This window comes from Chlorocebus sabaeus, chromosome 11, assembly GCF_047675955.1.
Source record: "Chlorocebus sabaeus isolate Y175 chromosome 11, mChlSab1.0.hap1, whole genome shotgun sequence".
NCBI classification, from domain to species: domain Eukaryota; kingdom Metazoa; phylum Chordata; class Mammalia; order Primates; family Cercopithecidae; genus Chlorocebus; species Chlorocebus sabaeus.
Genome location: NC_132914.1, coordinates 44,822,909 through 44,844,508, shown reverse-complemented (window position 1 = coordinate 44,844,508; position 21,600 = coordinate 44,822,909). Strand labels below are relative to the sequence as shown.

General features: G+C 42.5%; 1 protein-coding gene across 3 annotated transcripts in view; it reads right to left on the bottom strand.

The window, feature by feature from the left end:
- The window catches only part of PCED1B (PC-esterase domain containing 1B), a 166,053-nt gene that overhangs the window by 11,177 nt on the left and 133,276 nt on the right, over positions 1 to 21,600 (bottom strand). The window contains exons 2-3 of one of the 3 annotated variants that reach the window (XM_008002984.3): positions 19,960 to 20,016; positions 9,143 to 15,868 (exon numbers count right to left, since the gene is read on the bottom strand). The gene's annotated coding sequence lies outside the window, so the exon portion shown is untranslated. Of the gene's footprint in view, positions 1 to 9,142; positions 16,087 to 19,959; positions 20,017 to 21,600 lie in introns of those variants that run through there. The other 2 variants (XM_073020652.1, XM_037997227.2) reach the window with 2 other exon arrangements.

Genomic DNA, 21,600 nt, shown 5'->3' with positions numbered 1-21,600 from the left:
TCCTGTGCCAACCCAGCTCTCTGTGCCTTCTCTGGGCCGGCACTCTGGCCATAATCTGTGCCCTAATGCGCCTCCCCATTAACACAGTTCTGTCCGGAAGCTGGCAGATCTGATAATTATTCAGTGCTGTCTCTGCCACAGTGTTGCTTATGGAATTCCCTAATGCGCTCCTTCTCTGCCAGCCAAGTGCCCTAGACTTGGAAAGATATTAAGTTCAAGTCCACTACTTAAAGACTGTCGGAGGCACTTAAGAGTTGAAGGAAACCAGCGTATGTCACCCCAAAATATGCCTCTCTGATATAAATATTTTTGAGCGAAGATGCTTGAGAATCAGTGGTGGCAGAAAGGGCCTCCAGATCTGCCCTTTCTTATCAAGCCATAAAAATTCCTGTGAAAAGGCGGCCTTCTCTGGCCTTCTCTGCACCAGCGGGAGAAGATAACCCTTGTTTCCAGTGATTTAAGAAGTGACCGCTGCAATGGAGCTGTATAAATAAACTGACCAAAAAAAGCCCTTATCCTCCACTAGCTTTATACTCCCCTTCCATTTATCTCCTAGCGACTCCCCTGGAATTTACTACCCCTAGCATATACCCCTTTGTCCTGTCATTTCTTCACAAATTGTGTAGTTCTTTGTCTAAAAGGTATAAAAGCTTTCTGCTTTGGCCATTTCTTGGGGTCTTCACAGTCTTATGAAGGTCCCCATGTTCATGTAAAAAATTAATAAAACATACATGCTTTTCTTCTGTTTATCTGTCTTGCATTAATTTGGTTCCAAGCCCACCCGAAGATCCCACTTAAGAAGATCCACTTAAGAAGATAGCTAGAGGCTATCCATAGCCCCGTCTACAGAGTACTAGTAAAGAGCATTGCGTTTGGAATCATACTACCTGGGTTTGAATCCTAACTCTTTTATTTGCTAGCATTTTGAACTTGGGCAAGTTATTTAGCCTTTCTCTGCCCTAATTTTCCAGATCTGTAAAATGGACCTATTAGTAGACTTCATACATCTGATGTAAGGATTAAATGTAAACTGTTTATAATAATACCTAACGAGGCCGGGCACGGTGGCTCAAGACTGTAATCCCAGCACTTTGGGAGGCCGAGATGGGCAGATCACGAGGTCAGGAGATCGAGACCATCCTGGCTAACACCGTGAAACCCCATCTCTACTAAAAAATACAAAAAACTAGCGGGGTGAGGTGGCAGGCGCCTGTAGTCCCAGTTACTCGGGAGGCTGAGGCAGGAGAATGGCATAAACCCGGGAGGTGGAGCTTGCAGTGAACTGAGATCCGGCTACTGCACTCCAGCCTGGGCGACAGAGCGAGACTCTGTCTCAAAAAATAATAATAATAATAATAATAATGCCTAACGAGTAGTAAGTGCTGATAAGAGTTAGTTATTATTATTAAAAGTTGAGCATCCCTAATTCAAACTTCCAAAGTTCTTCCAAACCCAAAACTTTTTGAGAGCCAACATGATGCTCCAAGTTACACTGAACACATTACTTTTTCACTATATTAATGGTATGTTGGCCAGGTGAGGAGGCTCACGCCTGTAATCGCAGCACTTTGAGAGGTCGAGGCAGGTGGATCACTTGAGACCAGGAGTTCAAGACCAGTCTGGTCAACATGGTGAAATCCTGTCTCTACAAAAAATACAAAAATTAGCCAGGCATGGTGGCACATGCCTGTAATCCCAGCTACTCGGAGGCTGAGGCAGGAGACCCCTTGAACCTGGGAGGCGGAGGTTGCAGTGAGCTAAGATCGTACCACTACATTCCAGCCTGAGCGACAGAGTGAGTCTCTGTCTCAAAAAAAGAGAGAAAAGTATGTCATATTTTCTACTATTAAGTGCTTACGTGTTAATAAGTGTAAGAAAATGATTATTTGCTGGGTGCGGTGGCTCACGCCTATAATCTCAGCACTTTGGGAGGCTGAGGTGGGCAGATCATGAGGTCAGGAGATTGAGACCATCCTGGCTAACATGGTGAAACCCCGTCTCTACTAAAAGTACAAAAAAAAAAATTAGCTGGGTGTGGTGGCGGGTGCCTGCAGTCCCAGCTACTCGGGCAGCTGAGGCAGGAGAATGGCGTGAACCTGGGAGGCGGAGTGTGCAGTGAGCCACGATGGTGCCACTGCACTCCAGCCTGGGTGACAGAGAGAGACTTCATCTCAAAAAAAAAAAAGAGAGAAAAGAAAATGATTACTTGTTGGTTGCCTCTAAACATATAAACTGAGTCAGAAATGATGGTGACGTCAAACAACCACAGTCCACATGAGTGGTTAAGATTGTGACACTTTTGCTTTCTGATGGTTCAATGCACACAGACTTTGTTTCCTGCACAAAATTTAAAGTATTGTATAAAATTACCTTCAGGCTATGTGTATATGCTGCATATGAAACATAAACGAATTTTGTTTCCACTTGGGTCCCATCCCAGCCTATGTATGGGCATCCCCACATACATGCAAATATTCTGAAATCACCCAAAAATTTGAAATCCAAAACACTTTTGTTTTGATTTTTCTTTTTCTTTTTTCCTTTTTTTTTTTTTTTTTTTTTTTTGAGGAGTTTCACTCTTGGTGCCCAGGCTGGAGTACAGTGGTGCAATCTCAGCTCACTGCAACTTCTGCCTCTTGGGTTCAAGCGATTCTCCTGTCTTAGCCTCCCGAGTAGCTGGGACTACAGGCATGCGCCCACCACGCCTAACTAATTTTTTATATTTTTAGTAGAAATGGGGTTTCACCATGTTGGCCAGCTGGTCTCGAACTCCTGACCTCAGGTGATCCGCCATCCTCAGCCTCCCACAGTGCTGGGATGACAGGTGTTAGCCACTTTTTATTCCAAGCATTTTGGATGAAGGATGTTCAACCCGTACTTAGGAAGTTTGAGAATACCAGGTTAATAATCAATAAAGGAGAGATTACAATATTTGTTCTGCTTGTTTGTCAGGGTTCTATGAAGATCAAATTAGATGATGCAAGTGAAATATTTTGGCTAAAACAAAATTAATGTTTACTGAACAGCTACTAGATCCCAGGTGCTTTACCAACATTACCTTTGTTTTTTTGAGACGGAGTTTCACTCTTGTTGCCCAGGCTGGAGTGCAGTGGCACAATCTCGGCTCACTGCAACCTCCGCCTCCCAGGTTCAAGCAATTCTCCTGCCTCAGCCTCCTGGGTAGCTGGGATTACAGGTGCGCATCACCACGCCTGGCTAATTTTTGTAGTTTTTTTAGTAGAGACAGGGTTTCACCATTTTGGCCAGGCTGGTCTCGAACTCCTGACCTCAGATGATCTGCCCGCCTTGGCCTCCCAAAGTGCTGGGATTACAAGCGTGAGCCACCACACCCAGCCCTTTATGAGATAACTCCTATTCCCATTTTACAGGGAAAGATATTGATGTGATAGAGCTAAGATTTAGTCCAAAGTCTATCTCTAATAGAAGAAGGATCTTTTCCTATCTTTTTCTTATTCATAGTCAGGCAACCCTCTCCTTTGCCCAGGAGAGGTGGTCACGAAGGGAGGGGATGGGTGGTGAATGAGTATAATCCCATATCCTAAGCTCAAGCAGGAGACATAAAAGCACATAAAGACTTTGAATTCAGAAGAACCCAGGCAGGGTGCGGTGGCTCACGCCTGTAATCCCAACACTTTGGGAGGCCGAGAAGGACAGATCACCTGAGGTCAGGACCAGCCTGGGCAACTTGGTGAAACCCTATCTCTACTAAAAATACTAAAAATGAGCTGGGTGTAGTGGCACACGCCTGTAATCCCAGCTACTCAGGAGGCTGAGGCATGAGAATTGCCTGAGTCCAGGAGGTGGAGGTTGCAGCAAGCTGAGATTGCACTACTGAACTCCAGCCTGGGCAACGGAGTGTGACTTTGTCTCAAAGAAAAAAAGGAAAGAAAAAACGAAGAAGAACCAAAACACAGTTCTATAGACTGACAACCTCATAGTGTCTGAGGACTTCTGGAGGTACTATATCCTAACCAGTTAACTTAACCCACCCAAATGTTGCTACAAGAGCTCAGGGCCAATATCTGACAAAAACATTTATCTGAGAATGTCTTCTTTTCTGAGTCAGAGTCTTGCTCTGTCACCCAGGCTGGAGTGCAGTGGTGAGATCTCAACTCACTGAAACTTTTGCCTCTGAGGTTCAAGCAATTCTCGTGCCTTGGCCTCCAGATACTTGTAATTACAGGCACTTGCCACCATGCCCAGCTGATTTTTGTATTTTTAGTAGAGACGGGGTTTCACCATGTTGGCCAGGCTGGTCTTGAACTCTTGGTCTCAAGCGATTCAGTCACTTCACCCTCCCAAAGTGCTGGGGATTACACATGTGAACCACCGTGCCTGGCCTTATTATTCTTCTCTAATGGAACATGCAGCTATGATGGTGAGAAGGAAAGAGAGAGGAAAATGATTGGGAAGAAGTATTCCAGTTAGAATGCAAAATGGGGCCAGGCACGGTGGCTCTTGCTTGTAAGCCCAGCACTTTGGGAGGCCAAGGTGGGTAGATCACCTGGGGTCAGAAGTTCAAGACCAACCTGGCCAACATGCTGAAAGCCCCCCTCTACAAAAATACAAACATTAGGTGGGCATCATGGCAGGTGCCTCTAATCCCAGCTACTCGTGAGGCTGAGGCGGGAGAATTGCTTGAACCCTGGAGGCAGAGATTGCAGTGAGCTGAGATCTTACCATCTTGCTGCTGCACTCCAGACTGGGTGACATAGAGACTCTGCCTCAAAAACAAAAACAAAAACACAAAAACAAACAAACAAACCTGAAATGGAAATGAAATTCTTGATAAAGAGGAGCACTGTAACTGTAACAGGATTAATGAAATCTGACACCCTCAAGACTATCATTTTGGGAAAGAATCGTTTAAGCTAAGAGACCAAGCATTAAAAATAAAACTTAACAAAACCAAAATGACACTTTCAGGGGAGTGAGTAGAGAAGAATAATTTGGAGACATAAACCTGTTCTGATTTTAAAAAAAGGTCGATAGCATCCATTTTCAGAGCTCTTTTTATTTATAAAAAATAAAACAAAAAAAGGATTTGAAATGGCCAGATCAGTGATCTTTATAGCCTAGGCATCTTTCTTTGCTTCAGATTTGATAAGCACACGTACTCATTTTGGTAGCTATTTTATAGATTCACTCATTCACTTAATAAAGATCACAGAGAGCCAAATAGTGCACTGGGTGCAAGGAGTAGGTATGAAAAGGCAATTTCGGCCAGGCTCCCACCTGTAATCTCAGCACTTTAGGAGGCCAAGGTGGGCGGATAACTTGAGATCACGAGTTCAAGACCAGCCTGGCCAACATGTTGAAACCCCCGTGTCTACCAAAAATATAAAAAATTAGCTGGGTGTGGTGGCGCGCCTGTAATCCCTGCTACTCAAGAGGCTGAGGCAGGAGAATCGCTTGAATCCGGGAGGCGGAGGTTGCAGTGAGCGGAGATCGCACCAACGCACTCCAGGCTAGACAACAAAGCCAGACAAGTATCAAAAACAGAGGCAATCTCGGCCCGGTGCTGTGGCACAGGCCTGTAATCCCAGTACTTTGGGAGGCCGAGGTGGGTGGATCACGAAGTCAGGAGATTGAGACCATCCTCGCTAACATGGTGAAACCCCGTCTCTACTAAAAATATTTTAAAAATTAGCCGGGTGTGGTGGCGGGCGCCTGTAGTCCCAGCTACTGTACTTGGGAGGCTGAGGCAGGAGAATGGTGTGAACCCGGGAGGCGGAGTTTGTAGTAAGCCGAGATCGTGTCACTGCACTACAGCCTGCGGGACAGAGCGATTCTCAGAAAAAAAAAAAAAAAAGAGAGTGGCAATCTCTTCTCTCAAGAGGAGGGGTGGGAAAATCGGCACTTAAAGAGCTGGCTGCTAAAATTGATGTATGTAAATGAAGTACCTGAGAGTGTTGGAAGAGTCTAAGCCAGAGGAGGGAGGTTTATGAACAATCATTGCAACCTGATTCCAACCTCGAATTAAAACACAATTTTTTTTTAAAGTTTCGAGATAATTTTAAAAATCATAGTTATGGCCGGGCACGGTGGCTCACGCCTGTAATCCTAGCACTTTGGGAGGCCCAGGCGGGCGGATCACAAGGTCAGGAGATCAAGACCATCCTGGCTAACATGGTGAAACCCCGTCTCTACTAAAAAAATACCAAAAAAATTAGCCGGGCGTGGTGGTGGTCGCCTGTAGTCCCAGCTGCTCGGGAGGCTGAGGCAGGAGAATGGCGTGAACCCGGAATTCGGAGCTTGCAGTGAGCCGAGATCGCGCCACTGCACTCCAGCCCGGGCTACAGAGAGAGACTCTGTCTCAAAAAAAAAAAAAAAAAAAAAGGCCGGGCGCGGTGGCTCAAGCCTGTAATCCCAGCACTTTGGGAGGCTGAGACGGGCGGATCACGAGGTCAGGAGATCGAGACCATCCTGGCTAATACAGTGAAACCCCGTCTCTACTAAAAAATACAAAAAAAAAATAGCCGGGTGAGGTGGCGGGCGCCTGTAGTCCCATCTATAGGGAGGCTGAGGCAGGAGAATGGCACAAACCCGGGAGGCGGAGCTTGCAGTGAGCTGCGATCCGGCCACTGCACTCCAGCCTGGGCGACAGTGCGAGACTCCCTCTCAAAAAAAAAAAAAAAAAAAAAAAAAAAAAATCATAGTTATAAACAGTTCCATGTTTCTTTCTGTTTTCAAAGTAAACTTTGGGCTGAGGCTAGCGCTGTCACAGAAATATGCATTAATAATGTCTACTACCACAATAAATTATGGCATCTTGTTTATATTTCCCTGTTTGGGGATAATTAATTTTTTAACAGCTTCATAAGCTATGAATTACAACTCATTGACTATTGCTTTACAATGATCACAAACCAAACACGTAGCATTTATCTTTCATTGAAGTTTTGTAATAATTATGCTGATTTTTTTCTTTTCTGATTGATCTTTAGTTACAAGAAGAGGTACATTGAAATAAGCCAGTTGCTTTAGAGATCCTGCAGAGAAGTTTTAAATCACAGAGACAGTTACTAACAATCAAGATGTTTTGATTCATTGTGGGAAGTACTTGTAACTATAAGTTTCTTGCATATGACTATCTTAATACAATACCGTACTGGGAATATTGGGGGATCTAACCAATAGTTTGAACTTTCCAAAATTCTGTTAAATTTTAGTGGACTGGATGGTACAGATAAGGAATTATTTTTAATGAGCTCACCTGTATAATTTATCTATGTCTTGGCATTTGCTTAGTTTTCTAAGTGAATTTAAACTTGCCAAAAATTAAATTACATGCCATATACAGTTCTGAGAGAAAAAAGAAAAGCAAACAATTCGAACTTTTCTTTAGGAAAACTTATGTGGACTGGGGATTCTCTAGAGACTCATATTTTGATTTGAGGCCAGTCAGTGAACATCCATCGACCCACACAACACCAAAGTGGAAGAAGTAATGCAGGCCTATTTTCAAAAGCGGCTTTAGGAGCAAAGGAAACATACAGAAAAGTACTGAGAGATGCTATGCTGTGGTAAGTAATGCAATAGAAAAATAATTGCCAGGCCAGGTGCAGTGGTTCAATTCTGTAATCCCAGCACTTTGGGAGGCCAAGGTGGGTGGATCACTTGAGATCAGGAGTTCGACACCAGCGTGGCCAACATGGCAAAACCCTGTCTCTACTAAAAATACAAAAATTAGCTAGGCACGGTGGCACGCGCCTGTAATCCCAGCTTCTTGGGAGGCTGAGGCAGCAGAATCGTTTGAACCTGGGAGGTGGAGGTTGCAGTGAGCCAAGATTGTGCTACTGCACTCTAGCCTGGGTGACAGTGTGAGACTGTCAGAAAAAGAAAAAAAAAAAAAAAGAAAGAAACAGAAAAAGAATTGCCAAATAACCACTGGAAAGATTGTTAACTGATGTGAATCCCCTTTCTACATTGACCTCACTTGCTATGTAGGTCTCAGATCTGCAGTCCATTAATTAATTGAGTAAAAATGTAGAGAGCACCTGTGTCTATCTACAGCTATGACAGCTGTTACTGCACATTTGGCTCACACCCCTCAACATCGATCATGATTCCCCTATGAATCCCTGCATCATGAAACCACACCATAAGGCCTGTATTTCTAAGTTCGTTATCCAGGTAGTCCTTAAACACATCTAAAATCATGCAAGATAAGTGAAAAACGGAAACTAGAATAAAGATCTTCAAACTGGGCTCCATGTAATCACAGGTTTACTTTGTGGAGGCAGGAATCACTGTGGGTATATTCAGTTTGTATTTATATCATCCCTACCAGGCCACAATCTGAAATTTGTAATTCTTTTAAAATAAATTACCAACAGAAGAATCCCAAACACTTTGAGTCTGAAAATTACCAAGTTTAAAAATTCTTAAAGCAGCATATTTTCCCATAATAATAGTCTAATATAAACAACTCCTATGGATTACAGAAAGAAATGCAGAGGGCATTTTTATGAATGAAGTGGAGGTTCTTAATAAGTGATATACAGGTAACTTCTATAAAAACAAAAGATAAAACTATGGACCATTAATTCTAGTGACCTCACTTTTTTAAGCTTTTGTTTTATAGCCTTTTGTAAATATTCCCTAAAATAAATAATCAAAGCATTTCATAGACACAAAAGTACGATTTCAATCAAGTACAGTCTATAGTAAACATCTACATGATGGTCTTGCGTCCATTATTCAAAGTATATTTGCTAACTTCCTACCTATTACCCCTTTAACACAAATGAAAGATACCGAAGGTGGTGATCTGGCTTTCAACTCCAGGCAAAGAAGCCAGACAGGGACTCTGTCCCTGGACAGCTGCGTGCTCTTGGGCCGGTTGCCCACAGTTTTGAACCAGTTTCCTCTTCTGTAAAAAGGGAACAACATTACCTACCTTGTTGAATAATAGTGAAGATGAAAAGAGATCCCATACATCAAGAGCCTAATACAAGACCTGCCAGACAGTAGGCCCTTCTAATCCTTTGACTCAGCAAGCCCTCCCACAATGATTCCAGAGAAAACACAGGCCTGCAGACAGAACCCTGCCTCGACTCCCTCCTCAAACCTTCAAATCCTCACCCCGCTTCCCACTCCTGCAAAGGCAGAGAGGTACCTTCTTAGGCGTAAAGCTTCCTCAGCAGCTCAGGGACTTTGCTCCCGGATATCCCCCAGTGAGGGGATTATTTGCATTCTGCATTTTCTTTACCCTACTTGGCTTGGATCCTTCTTTTTAGCATTAAACACATTCTAGCTTCTTGCTTTGAAAAACAAAGGAAACATCTTTGACTCCACCTCCAGGACAGTCCTATCTTTTGCCTCCGCTCCAAGGCCACATTTAAAAACAAAACTTGCTTGCACCGACTGGGTCTAGGTCTGGGCCCCACCTCCCACTCACTCCTCCGTTTACTTCAATTTGGCTCTGACTGCATCAAAGCAAAGGAATGTTTGTTAGTAAATCGCCGATGATTTCCTTGTTGCTCCTTTCAGTGGTCACTTTTTGGTTCTTACAGTATGAGGGGTGGGGGCATGACTGACTGCTCCCTCTGAGAAACCCAGCCCTCAAGTCCACGTATTTGTGACACCCTTGCATCTTGTCCTTCCCTAGTATCTTTTGAGGGTTTATCTTTCTCTTGCAGTTCCCCAAATGTTGGTCTTTCTCTCTCTCTCTCTTTTTCTTATTTCTCCCTCCTTTCCCGGTCTTTCTCAAGGCCACTGAAGGGGTCCTTTCTTCTCTTCTTCAACATTCTTATCTTCGTGTGTCCACCCATTTTCAGAGTATCAGGAAATGAGGTAACCATATGTCCCTATTTGCCCCAAACAGTTCTGGTTTCCGCCTGTTTTCCCAGAATGATTAGTAGCACCCCAAACCCTTAAGAGTCCTGGTTTGGATGGTAACAACGGACCATCCCCTTATCAATTCCTATTTGTATGCAGATGACTGAGAATTGGGGCAATAAAGCACATTGGCTGAGAGGGAGGGGTTCTGGGGTTGGCCCCTTGGGTTTAGATCCTGCTCCACTGCTTACTAGCCCTTGAGTCCCTGAGCCTATTAAGCAACCTCTCTGCCCTGAAGAAACCTCGTCAATAAAATGGGAACAATATAACTGCAGTTTTCCTAACAAGTGGGGGTTAAATGAACACATGTAAAGTTATTGGCGTGACACCACCACATTTCTAAGTACTCAGTGAATGTAGCTATTATCTTTGTCTCTAGCCCAGACCTGTCTCCTGAGTTTCATACATATTCAGGTGGAGAGAATAAAAAGTTCTCTGGGGTTGAGGGGTAGGAGGTAGGAAAAGCAGTCTATGCAGGACCCTATCACTTCCCAATTCTTTCTTTTTTTTTTTTTAATTTTTTTTTAAGAGATAGAGTCTCACTCTGTCACCCAGGCTGGAGTGCCATGGTGCGATTACGGCTCACTGCAGCCTTTATCTCCCGGGTTCAAGCGATCCTCCTGCCTCAGCCTGCTGAGTAGTTGGGACCACAAGTGTGCATCCCATGCCCGGCTAATTTATTTTTTTATTTTTTTGTGGAGACAGGCTCTTGCTTTGTGGCCCAGTCTGGTCTTGAACTCCTGGTTTCAAGTAATCCTCCTGCCTTGGCCTCCCAAAGTGCTGGGATTACAGCCATAAGCCACCGCGCCCAGTCTCCCAATTCTCTAAACACTCATTTATCTTCCCATCAAACTATGGCTGAATTCCTCAAATAATTGTCTCGCCCAGTCTCCCAATTCTCTAGACACTCATTTATCTTCCCATCAAACTATGGCTGAATTCCTCAAATAATTGTCTCGTGACCTTTGAACAGTCTCCCTAAAGGTAAATATTGCATTGACCAACAATGGGAATGATGGCAGCACATTCTCACCATGCAGTTTCAGAGAGCTGCTGTATAATTTTGCTTGAAGCACTGGCTGGGAATACATAATTGGGTGGAAATAAACTTTACTTCTGAAATGTGTGGATAAAGTCATTTTTATTTTTGATGACTGGTTTTGTTTTAATTGTGAAGAAATCCTTAAGCTGATCTGTATCCAGGCAATCATTTAAAATTTTTTATGTTGGCCGGGCGTGATGGCTCACCACCTGTAATTCCAGCACTCTGGGAAGCTGAGGCGGGAGGATCACTTGACCCAGGAATTCGAGACCAGCCTGGGCAACATGGTGATATCCCTTTCTCAAAAAAAAAAAAATTTTTTTTTTGATGTCTAATGAATATTGGAAACAATATATATATTTTCAAGATACAGTTTAGGGAGGAGGGGAATGTTGCAATATATTTTGGGAAGCTGAGCACAGTGATCAATGTCACATTTGTTTTTGGCTTTATGGTTAAATATTTTACGTTCCCCCAATTTTTCTTCGTCTTTAAAAAGTTTGTCTTTGATTAAAACATTATTTTTTAAATGGTATAGTTTTAGTTTTATATGTTTTCTTACATAAAACTTCATCATCTAAGTTTTAAAATTTCAAATTCATTTAATATGTTAGCATAATTCCAACATTTTGCATTCTGTAAACTTTTTATATTTTGGGATATGATCCTTTCTTCTTGGGATCTTCTGAAAGACTGCGGGGAACGATAGGGTTTGTGAAAGCCCAGAGGCCTTTTTCTCATGTCTTTATCTTTGTTTCTATGACTCACCTTTGAATGTTCCCCAACACTTTCCTCTTACTAAAATTCTGTTCTTTCAGTAAGACTCAAGTTAAAAGACAATTTTGTCAGAGAGCCTTCCCTACTCTCCCAAGTAGAAAACTCTCTCCTTCCTCTGAGGGATGCCTCTACTTAACCTTTGGTTCTGCTTTGTTCTATAATTAACTGCCCATGTGCCATTCTATCCCACTCTATGCTAGTTCTGGATGGCAGAAGTGGGTCTTACCCATCTTTGTACCCCTCAGGGCCCAGTGCCTGTGCCTAATAATCATCTGCACTCACTGAGCACTCACTTTGTGACAGGCCTACTCCATTCTCACAACCCGGTGAGGGAGGAACTATTATTATCTCCATTTTATAGATGAGTAAACTGAGGCATGGAGAGGTAACATAAATTGCCTAAGGTTGGCTGGGCATGGTGGCTCACGCCTGTATTCCCAGTGCTTTGGGAGGCCGAGGTGGGTGGATCACCTGAGGTCAGGAGTTTGAGACCAGCCTGACCAACATGGTGAAACCCGGTCTCTACTAAAAATACAAAAATTAGCCCGGCGTCGTGGCACACACCTGTAATCCCAGCTACTCAGGAGGCTGAGGCAAGAGAGTTGCTTGAACCCAGGAGGCAGAGGTTGCAGTGAGCCAAGATCGCGCCACTGCACTCCAGCTTGGACAACAGGAGACTGTCTCAAAAAATAAATTAAAAATAAATAAATAAATTGCCCAAGGTTGCCCAGCTAGTAAATGGCAGAACTATTCTTTTGACAATGTATCTTCTTCTCCTTGTTCTTTTTTTTTTTTTTTTTTTTTTGAGGCAGGGTCTCACTTGGTCACCCGGGAGTACAGTGGCATGATCACCGCTACTGCAGCTTCAACGTCCCAGGCTCGATCAATTAATCCTCCAACCTCAGCCTCCTGGGTAGGTGGGACTTTAGGCTCATGCCACCAGAGTCATTAATGACAGTGAATCTTCCGAATAATTAGATAAGCTTAAGGTTTCCTTTTGTTTCTTTAGGAGTAAGTATGGCTCCAAAGCCTGAGCTTTTAATCTCAGCTATAAATATTTGTTTAAATTAAGAGAAAAAAAAAATCTTATCTAGATAAAAATATTTGCATGTAGCTTTCCTTGTTATTCTCTGTTGAAAAACAAAATAATATTTTGTGCACAGCTTTAAAATTTTCTGTGAGAAAACAAAGCAGGTGTGAAATAACTTAGTTCAATTTTCATCACTCTGTTAGCTAGTCTTCTTAAAAGCCAATGGAAAACCCAGTGCTGCACTAAAGCTATATTTGTGTTTCAAATGTTTAGGCTTATGCTGACTACTCTAGATTCTAACCAGTGGCTGAATTAAAAGTTCCCATGGATAAAACACAAGGGCAATTGGAGAGCTAATAATGACGAGTGCTTTCAACTGATGAACAGGTTGGATTGTGACAATTCTGCTCCAGGACTAGCTACAAAAGTCCATTTACTCAGGAACAAGAACCCGGGGTTGAGTCAGCAGGCCTGGATTTCTTCCACCTCTAATGCTTACTTTATCTTTGTGCTGCTTAGTTTTTCACTTATTAAATAGGGGAAATAACACCTATGCTCCTCTGAAGGGATTACACAAAAGAGTTTTAGAAATGGATATTGTTTTATTATTGTTGCTATCATTTTTGTTACCATTTTTGTAGTATTTAAATTCTATGTGTAATAGTGTTTCTATGGAAAAAGAATTTTTTTTTTTTGTTTTTTGAGATAGAGTCTCACTCTGTTGCCCAGGCTAGAGTGCAGTGATGTGATCTTGGCTCACTGCATCCCCTCCTGTCTCACGGGCTAAAATGATTCTCCTACCTCAATCTCCGGAATAGCTGGGATCACAGGCATTTGCCACCATGCCCAGATAATTGTTCTATTTTTAGTAGAGATGGAGTTTCACTGTATTGGCCAGGCTGGTCTCGAACTCCTGACCTCAGGTGATCCACCCACCTAGGCCTCTCAAAGTGCTGCGATTACAGGCCTGAGCCACCTTTTTCCATAGATAGCCCACCTATGGAAAACATTTTTTGAATTTAAAAGTGAGATTATAAGAGCAAGTCTCAGCCAGGCAGAGTGGCTCACATCTGAAATCCCAACACTTTGGGAAGGCCACGGAGGAAGGATTGCTTGAGACCAGGAATTCAGGCCAAGCCTGGACAACAAAGCTACATCCATGTCTCTACAAAAGAACAAAAACAAAAACAATTAAAAATTAAAAATTAGCATGATGTGGTGGCACACGCCTGTAGTCCCAGCTACTCAGGAGGAGGCTGAGGTGGAAGGATATCTTGAACCCAGGTGTTTGTGGCTGCAGTGAGTTGTGATGACACCACTGCACTCCAGCCTGGATGACAGAGCAAGACACTGTCTCTGCCTTGGCTTTTACTCACACTATGTTGTAGAGGATTCTGGAAACTTGAGTTCCCACTGCTTTGCCTGTTGGCAGTGCAACTGAGGACTTGCCAGTTTCAAGCTCCACGGTTTGGAGTGGAAGAAAGAACAAGCAAGGTCCAGGGACTAAGGAAGCTGAGGACCAAGAATCTGTGCTAGTGAAATGAATGTCCTATTTCCCAGGCACACCGATTAACTTCTCACATTAGGCCTTTCCCTAGGCCATGGTTTTCCCCACTTCAGTGCCAACACTGACCTAGGGGCTTTTCTCCCTGCTGCCATGTCCAGCCGAGCTCCCCCTTCTCTCTTCTCCTCCAGCTCCAAAAATAAGTCAACAGCTCTGCACTGCCTACCTTAGAGTTAACTGTGGAAATCAAATGAAATGCTGTGTAAACTCTACAAATGTTCACTGCTATTGTTATTCGGAGCCACCTTAACATATCTGGAAAGTGGGCTTAGTGGTTAAGGGAGATTTCTAGTTAAATGAAGCATTTAACTTATTATTTAGCAATATTAATTATTTAGTGGCATTATTTAGTATACCCTCCAAAATGTGTTTACATGTTTTACCAGTTTATCTCTTTATTCTTCTTAAGAACTCTAAGAAGGCCGCAGTGACTCACGCCTGTAATCCCAACACTTTGGGAGGCCAAGGGGTCAGATCACTTGAGGTCTGGAGTTCAATACCAGCCTGGCCAACATGGTGAAACCCTGTCTCTACTAAAAATATAAAAATTAGCTGGGCGTGGTGTCGTGTGCCTGTAATCCTAGCTACTTGGGAGGCTGAGACACGAGAATCGCTTTAACTTGGGAGGCGGAGGTTGCGGTGAGCTGAGATAGCGCCACCGCACTCCAGTCTGAGCAACAGAGTGAGACTCCGTCACACACACACACACACACACACACACACACCCCCTAAGAAATTCTTTCTTTTCTTTTCTTTTTTTCTTTCTTTCATCTCGCTCTGTTGCCCAGGTTGGAATTCAGTGGTGAGATCATGGCTCACTGCAGTAACTCTGCAGACTCAATCAATCCTCCCACTTCAACCTTCCTAGTAGCTGGGACTACAGGCCTGTGCCACCATGCCCGGCTAATTTTTATAGGTTTTTTTAGAGACAGGGTTTCATCATATTGTCCAGGCTGGTCTTGAACTTAGACTCAAATAATCCACCTGCCTCAGCCTTCCAAAGTGCTTGGATGACAGGTGTGGGCCACTGCACCTGGACTACATACTCTTAATTTTCTCCATTTTATACATTTAAAAATTAAGGCTAAAAGATCGAGTAATCTGCCCAAGGTCATCCATTTCATAAGAAGCAGTGTTGGAAGTAAAAACTGATGCCAAGCCTTTGTGGTCAACCACAACATACAAGATTGCAGACAACAAATGCCTCACGTCCCTTCTGCAGTTCACAACTAAATTGGTTGTTTCCTTTCACTGTCCATTTTAATAAATTTACTAGTTTATCAATCACTAATTTTTTGTTATTGCCAAGCACCAGTTGTCTCTTTAGCGTTACATGGGGTGGGCTGGAGGAGGCTAGGGTACTGATTCCTCTCTACAGTAAGTGCCCCAAAAATGACAGTCTCAAGAAAGGCTGGTCAGAAATGCCAACTTAATGTTTCAAATAAAATGGAAAAACTGAAAAGTACTTACTCATTAAAGTAACTGGTGATGTTTAAGCATCTCTCTCAGTTGATTCTAGATCTCGTCCCTAGATAGCTTTCTTCCTCTCCTGCAGATCATTGTGGCCAGACGGGAGATCTCTGAGCTTGGGCTATAGGGGAAATAGGTTAGCCTTTGGGTGCTGCTATGCTTGCAAGCCAGCGTCTGGGGAGAAGATGACATTTCCGGTGGCATCTGGGGCAAATGACACGAGTCAGCATTTACTTTCTTGCTTTAGGAAGCAGAAGACTAATGACCGAAGCTTCAAGACTTTGACATGTATGAAAACATGAAATGTTAAGTCAATACAAAGACAGCATCTTCCTGGAATTTGGTTTTGAGCCTGTTTTCATTTCACTTTTCTCAGTAATCTGGGTGTAGCTTATTTTGACTCTTCTTTTGATTCAACAATTCAGACCCTCGGCTCTTATTGTTCTTGCTGGTGTGGTGCGTTCACGGCTGAGGAGGTGGTCAGAAGAGGAAAGGAGGAAGTGAGAAGAAACACGGAAATGGTAAGAAGAACTCTACTTTTCTAACTAATATTTCGTAGTAGTAATCTTGTGTTTCTGTGCAATGTGTTACAGTTTACAAACCACTTTTATTTTTATTTATTTATTTTTTTTGAGATGGAGTTTCGGTCTTGTTGCCCAGGCTGCAGTGCAGTGGCGTGGTCTCGGCTCATTGTAACTTCTGCCTCCCAGGTTCAAGCAATGCTGCTTCAGGCTCCAAGAAGCTGGGACTACAGGCACCCATCACCACACCGGGCTGATTTTTGTATTTTTAGTAGAGACGGGGTTTTGCCATGTTGGCTATGTTTTGCCATGTTCTTGTCGTGAACTCCTGACCTCAGGTGATCCACCCGCCTCAGCCTCCCAAAGTGCTGGGATTATAGGGGTAAGCCACCGCGCCAGGCCACAAACCGCTTTTAAATCCTTTCACTTCATCTCTCCACTGCCCTCTTGATGGAAAAATAGCTCAGTCCACACTACAGGAAACCACAGGCCTGAGCCCTGGCCTCAGCTAGATCCAGTATGTGGCAGAGCAAGACAAGAACTTTCTGCTTCCTCCCCTAGTGTTCCACTTGAAACCAGCAGGTAACTCAAGGGGACAGTGTGCTTAAAAGGGAGACTGTTCGCCTGGCGCCGTGGCTCACGCTTGTAATCCCAGCACTTTGGGAGGCCGAGGCAGGTGGATCACCTGAGGTGAGGAGTTCGAGACCAGCTGGCCAACATGGTGAAACCCTGTCTCTACTAAAAATACAAAAATTAGCTGGGCGTGGTGGCGGGTGCCTGTAATCCCAGCTACTCGGGAGGCGGAGGTTACAGTGAGCCGAAATCACCCCACTGCACTCCAGTCAGGGCGACAAGAGCAAGACTCCATCTTTTAAAAAAAAAAAAAGAGGGGGTGAGGAGGTGGTCTTCTGATCGATTAGATAAGCGTAGGCATTTGTTTTCTTTTGTCTGGAATAATATGATTTCGGGGAGGGGAATATCACTTTCCCTACAAATACCAAGATGAAAAAGAAAAGGAAATAATGAATCAGAAAAAAAAGAAAGAAAAAAAGAGAGAAAATGCATGATTACAGAAGATCCCAATGCATGACTACAGAAGATCAGAATATGCCACCCCCAGGTTCCCGTAATCCCAGCTGCTTGGGAGGCTGAGGCAGGAGAATCGCTTCAACCCAGGAGGCGCAGGTTGCAGTGAGCTGAGATTGCACCATTGCACCTCAGCCAAGGCGACAGCAGGACTCCATCTTAAAAATAAAAAATATGCCACCCCAAAATATAGTTATTTGGCGTATTTCGAGCTGATTATTCTGAGCAACTGCAGACACAGGGGTATCTCTGAAAAGCTGTCCTTTTGTAAAATAAATTTATATTTATAAAAGAAATCTACATTAGTCAAAGTATCTGTATCAGGAAGAGTCCTGCTCTCAGACAACTTTTATTACCTGGGAGACTTTTCATTTACATAACAAGACAACCTTTATTCACTATACATTTCTTCTCATCACCCTCCTATAACTTGTCACTAGTTCTCTGCAAGCCCCAAGTCCCTATTCCTTCCTGTAGCTCAGGATAAGCTTCCATCATCTGGCCTTTCTTTGAGTCTCATGTTTTGTGGGATTCCAGTGTGTGTGCATATAATTAAAAATGTTTTCTCCTTTTCTTTTTTTTAATTGAGATTTGGTCTCATTATGTCGCCCAGGCTGGTCTTGAACTCGTGGGATCAAGTGATCCTCCCTTGATCCTCCCTTGATCCTCAACTTCCCAAAGTGCTGGGATCACAGGCATGAGCCACTGAGCCTGGCCAAAAATGTTTTTTCTTCTGTTAATCTGTTTTGTGTCAATTTAATTTGTATCCCAGCCAAAGAACCTAGAAGTATGGAAGAAGCCATTTTCCCTCCCTTACAGTACAAAATAACTAACCAACAAGAGTAAGAGATTTCAAAACAGTCCTGAATTACATGCTCTGAAGACTTAGTTTTTTTTTTAATGGTATGCTATTTATGTAAACTGGATTATAATGTGACATAATTGTCTTTCCTTGAAAAATATCATTTTACTTTACATCACTGTCTACTCAGTGTGTGGCTTAAAATTAATTCCATACATTGTGCATTGTTTTCATCCTCTTCTCTATGGCCATCAATAATGTTATCTTGCATTTCCCCATGAATTTTAGTACAGTCATTACCATGAAATTTAATACAATCAAGGCAGAACCCAACTGATAGCCTTAATATTTTATAATTCAGAGTAATCTATTACATATCTTTGAAAATCTGCCATTATTTAGTTCTAGCAATTCTATAAATGAATTGCAAATCTTTCTAGTTCTGTAGATTTCAGCTGGTCTGTGCACTGTGAGAATAGAAGAACAATCTTTGTAATCATCCCAAGACCAGAGAACGGAGGAGCTGTAATAATGAAAATGATAATTCCACTTATACTCTTTAAACTTAAAGTTGTTTGAGATCAACAGATTTTCAACTGATTTTCTGGCTTCCAAGAACTTATTATGCTCTATGTAGACAGCTACTATTGCTATTCTGGCTACTAGTGCTATTCTGGCCCTATTTCATGTTTCAAAGCTCAGTGAGCCATCTCTTTTTTTTTACCCACCAAACTTGGCTTTTTCTTAAACAGTAATGACAACTTATGCACATATAATGTTTTACCCTGTGAATGTGCTTTCACACAGATATCCTTTAATATTAGCAGCTCGTTAGTGGTTATAGCCACAGAGAAATTTAAACTTTTCTTTATGCAAGCCATTATCGTTTTATCCACATTTTCTAACTTAAGGAATGCAATTATTTTTCTTATCTTCTTGGGAATCCTATAAGTGGGCCAGAAATCAGCCCATTAAATATATACATATATACATTAATTTCAGTTGGCTGGTGTGTGTATGTGCTTAAATCTATTCCTGGGCTGCCTTAAACAAATGGGCCAAATTTGGCAAATAACAAAACTATGCTTTTGCTTTGCTTGTCTGACTTAAACAGTACACATATTTTTGATAAGTCCTCTTCCAAGCACTCACATTTAGTATTTTCAAGCACATATGAATAATGAATAATTTGTTTCTATTAGGGTACAAAATCTTCTCTGATAGCATATTAGGAACTTTGAGATTCTGGATTAAAACTTCTCATGAGTTCGATTTAGTAACAGAACTAAATTTTGCACTAAGTACGTGCAAACTTTGTGCTGATGAACAAGGCAATAGTTGTTGGGATTTGAGATGTTGCAGATTGAGAAGAGCCAAATCAGTGATTTCACTATTCGGGATGGATGGAATGAGAAATGTGAATTTATAAAAGATCCCATTCTGTCAGGATTTCTTAAATGTTTCCACAAAATTCTTAGAATTCTTATGTTTTATGCAAGTTCCGTATTCTGTTCCAGTGTAGCTTAGTGGTTCAGAACATGGCCTTTGCAGGCAGAAAAGCTGGAGTTCAGAGTCCCAAATTAATAACCCACAAGCTGTGTGACTTTGGGAAAGATACTCAACCCCTCTGGCCCACTTCTACTTGTGAAGTTTAAACATGCAAAGTGCTAAGCAGACTGCTTGGCACTTAGTAAATGCTCATTTTATTCCAGGGATTGGTATACATGCATCCATGCTTTAGTAATGCCAAATAGTTCTTTAAATGACTAGCCACTAGAAAAAAATGTAAATACTGACAAGTACCTTGTTTGATGGGCACTGTTCCGTGGGCTGGTATGACACCATCACTGCAGGAAGAGACTGCGCAAGTGGAAGGGAGATGACAGAAATCATCGTTAGGTCAAGTTGAAGCTCGGGGAGATTGAGCAGCTGCCTCAATCACACAGGTTAACTACTGAGCTTGGACTAAAGACCAGGCTTCCTGGGTACCGGACTCATAGTTCCAGAGCCATAGTTCATGAATTTTTTTCTCTGTAAGAGAAAAGACTGTAAGCTCTTTCACAGAGAATAATTTAATACCCTACAAGAATTGGGTCTTACATTATTTAGCAATGCCCCTTACCTTTAAACCACAGTTTAGTTTTCTAATTCCAGTTCTCTCTCCTTTTTTCTTTTTGTTTTTTTGAGACAGAGTCTTTCTCTGTCACCTATGCTGGAGTGCACTGCTATGATCTCAGCTCACTGCAACCTCCACCTCCAGGCTCAAGTGATCCTCACACCTCAGTCCCCCACCGAACCCCAGTAGCTGGGACCACAGGAGTGAGCCACCACGCCCTGCTAGTTTTTTGTATTTTTGGTAGAGATGGGGTTTCGCCGTGTTGCCCGGGCTGGCTTCGAACTCCTGGGCTCAAGTGATCCGCCCGCTTCAGCCTCCCAAAGTGCTGGGATTACAGACCTGAGCCACTATGCTCAGTTCTCTTTTATTTATTTATTTATTTTTTTTGAGACAGCGCCTCACTCTGTCTCCCACACTAGAGTGCAGTGGTGCGATCTTGGCTCATTGCAACCTCTGCCTCCTAGGCTTAAGCAATTCTCCTGCCTCAGCCTCCTGAGTAGCTGTTATTATAGGCATGTGCCACTACACCTGGCTACTTATTTTTTTTTTTAAGTAGAGTTGGGGGTTCACCATGTTGGCGAGGCTGGTCTTGAACTCCTGGTCTCAAGTGATTCACACACCTCAGCCTCCCAAAGTGCTGGGATTACATGCGTGAGCCACCGCGCCCGGCCATAAGGTTGTTTTGTCAAGGAAGATGGAAATAACTTAATATTTTTGGATGTGTGTTATTCTTCCTTTCTTACTTTATTAGATTAACATTCATCAAGTGTTCCCTCGGTCAGGCACAGTGCTTAGCACCTGAGATATGAGGTTGAGTAGGACATGGTCTTCTCTATGTCCTGTAGCTCGCAGTGCAGGGAGGGAAAAACACAGAAGCAGATAATTAGAATTCAATGTTGGGAGTGCATTTATGGCTTTATGTTAGAGTATCACTTCTAATACTGAAAAGGGACTTTTAAAATTCCACTGAAAATGTGAAAATGACTGAAAACAGCACCATAAAAAATAGCTCCTAGTCATATTCTTTTCTGATGAGTATTTACTGTGTACATACGATTGGCCCACATTGCATCCTTTGTTTTATAAATTAATCATATATCACTATTCTATTTTATTGGTAAAATAGTAGGCTTTTAAGTATTTTTCCCAATTATCACTTACAAAAATATTGTTACAGCTTACTTTTTTTGCTCTTCCTTTTTCTTTTAGGGTGCTCTTTTCCTTAACATAGTTTGTTGTTGCTTCTCTGAAATACATTTATTTATTTATTTTTTATTATTATTACTTTTTTCAGACGGAGTGTTGAAAGACTGGAGTGCAATGGTGTG